Consider the following 2,833-nt stretch of genomic DNA (forward strand, 5'->3'; position numbering starts at 1 on the left):
GTTATCCAAGATGGGATCAATCAACATCCATGCTCCATCTTGAGGGGAATGTTGGAAATAAGAATAGGAATTGGTAATAGTAAAAGTCACTACACTGTACACACAACAAATAAGAGAAACATGCTTTTTACTCTGCGTATTTTTTGCGTTATGTCTTTTTGTATAAATACCAAAATCTTAAGTCAGAGGATTTTGTATCTAAATGATCCTTAATCTTCTCATTTTGTAGGACCGAGTGATTACCGTTTTATCAAAAAACTATATCTGGTGATAATAATGCAATTTAAATATTTTAAACCGCACAGCAGCTCAAGCATCACGGTTCGATCGCTCTACCGAGTAAGATATAATTAGGAATATGATTAGGAAGATGATATAAAAAAAATTTAGGAAGATGATATAAAAAAAATTTATAAAAAAAAATCGAATATCTAGATTTCGAGTGTAATCACAAATCAAAGTCCACAATGATTCTCTTCAATTTAATGCCATCGCTTGCTTTCTTCTTCTTTTTTTTACAACAAATCCTACCTCTGCTCACTGAACATTCAATATTGCCCACCGGCCATTTCAGTTTTTTACAAAAAAAGACGATATTAATATAATTATAGCTCTCTGAAATATGACGTCATCTCTTCGTAAGCGTTCTTCGTATTCCCGCTGTGCTGCTTCTCTCTGTGGTCATTCAAAGCTCCGTTTAAATGCTGCATCTTTTTTTCTCTTCATTTGGGGGACGAAATAATTGTGAAAATTCTGAAATTTTTTTTAAAAATATTGATATTAGGAAATTAATTATTTGATGAATTTAGATTTCAGAGATCGAATAAAATTTTAAATTATTAATTTAATGATTGATTTAGAGATTCAATTGGCATGTGTATGTACCTTTGGATGAAGAATTATAGGATTTTTTGCAATGAAGTATGGCGCCTTGGATGCCATCATGCTGTTCCAGCAGCGAGTCGTCTCTACGACGGGCAGACAACGGCGCTAGAGACATTGCAGATGTCGCTGAAGCTGATCGGCTCTTCACCAAATTCCTCGCCACGATCTTGAAACTTCTGACTGATCTGCTTCCCACGGAGGATTTTCTTGGAGACAGATTGACCGGCGCTGTCACCGGAGAGTGTGACGGCGTAATGGAATTTGCGACCTTCACCTTCTTCGATGCCTTCATTTGGAAAGGTCGAATAAGTTTCAGATACTTTGGAACGGATTTCACCGACGAAGCGCCGCCGGTAATGTTAGTTTCGTCATCGTCATCGTCATCGTCATTGTCTCTTAACAGCCTGCTTCTCAAACTGTTCTCTCTACCTAAAACCGACGGCAATCGGCGTTTCTTCCAGCGCGCACTTCACGGACAAACGATTCCCCCTCTCAAGTCTCGAAGGCTTCGAGGATGGATTCGACGGACTCGCCTTCGATTCGCCACAGGACTGATCAACCTTCTCGCATTTCGTCGTCCTTTTGAAACCTAACATGAAGACTTTGAACTTCGGTGTCGATCGCACGAGAGTAACCACCGGAGACAGAGGCTTAGGAATCATGAACTCGTTTTTGCTCAGAAAAACATCTCTCGGAGATTCTATGAACTCAAAATCCTTCTTCGAAGCTTCATTTCCTCCTCCGTAGCTGGAAGGCGATTTGAAAACCAAATCGAAAAACGAGTCATCTTCATCAGTTTCTTCTTCGTCGGTGACCAACGCCGCCCCATGCACTTCATCTCCGGCGAAGGAATTTCGCCAGAATTTGAGAATTCCTAGAGCTTCCATGAAGAGATAGAAATCGAGAGCTAGTTGAATATGGACGGAGAAAAGCTAATGAAAAGAGAGTGAAAGCCACCTTCAAGAAAAGCCAAGTATTACATATACTCCTAGTCCCCTTTTTTACTTTATTGAATTTGATTAGTGATACGCATAAATGTTAATCACTAAATATATATTCGGAAATAATTTCGTCTAAAAATATATTAAAAATATTAAATTTATGATTATTAGTCAAATATTTATCTACTCTATCGACTCTGACATATCATTGAGATAAAGAATAAATAAATTTATTTAGTGAAATTAAAATTTGATGTAATGGTACTAATGGAATTCATTTATTTTGATTTTGTATTTTGCATAGTTTCCTTATTTTTAATTTAAAGAAATTCTCTTATGATTATGCTGATTCATTATTTTTTTAAAAAAATTGGATTCAATGGTAATCAGACCCTTACAAAATTTAAAAAAAAGACTTGAATGTGTTATATTGTATACAAAAAAAATATTATTTATAAATTCTAATTTATATTAAAATAACATGTGTGCTAAGAAGTATTAGCTACTAAATGTGTGTGTGTATATATATATATATATATATATATATATATATATATTTAAGTAAGTTACCTATGGAAGTAGCTAATGTCGTGTATGGATGAAGATAAAAAGACAGAACATGCGAGACATAGGAATAAAGGAAAAAAGTGGATAAAAAATATGATGCCAAACACTGTATAGGTCAGAGGCTCAGGCTTTTGAATTTTAGGTCCATTTAAGGGGATGACGATGCTTCCAAAGAATTCTCACCAACATCCAGAATACCGTATATTGGTAAAGTAGACCCTATCCGTGCGGACAGTGTCCGCAGGGTAGATCTAACGGCTCGGAAAAATTTGAGCCAATTTTTTTTTTTTTTTTTATACATGGTGGTGGGCCCGGATCACTCATGTGGAGTGATCCGAGCCGTTCCCTTCCCGTGCAGGCAGTGCCTGCACGGGCAGGGTGAAATAATCCCCGTATATTACCCATTTCCACAATATTCTTGAAAATGGCTTTGGTTAAGG

General features: G+C 36.4%; 1 pseudogene; it reads right to left on the reverse strand.

Annotated features, from left to right (window-relative positions):
• Positions 1-425: 425 nt before the first annotated feature.
• LOC140841022 (probable membrane-associated kinase regulator 2) lies at positions 426-1,891 on the reverse strand (annotated as a pseudogene).
• Between the last annotated feature and the right edge of the window lie 942 nt (positions 1,892-2,833).

This window comes from Primulina eburnea, chromosome 9 (assembly GCF_022965805.1).
Source record: "Primulina eburnea isolate SZY01 chromosome 9, ASM2296580v1, whole genome shotgun sequence".
In the NCBI taxonomy this organism is placed as follows: Eukaryota; Viridiplantae; Streptophyta; class Magnoliopsida; order Lamiales; family Gesneriaceae; genus Primulina; species Primulina eburnea.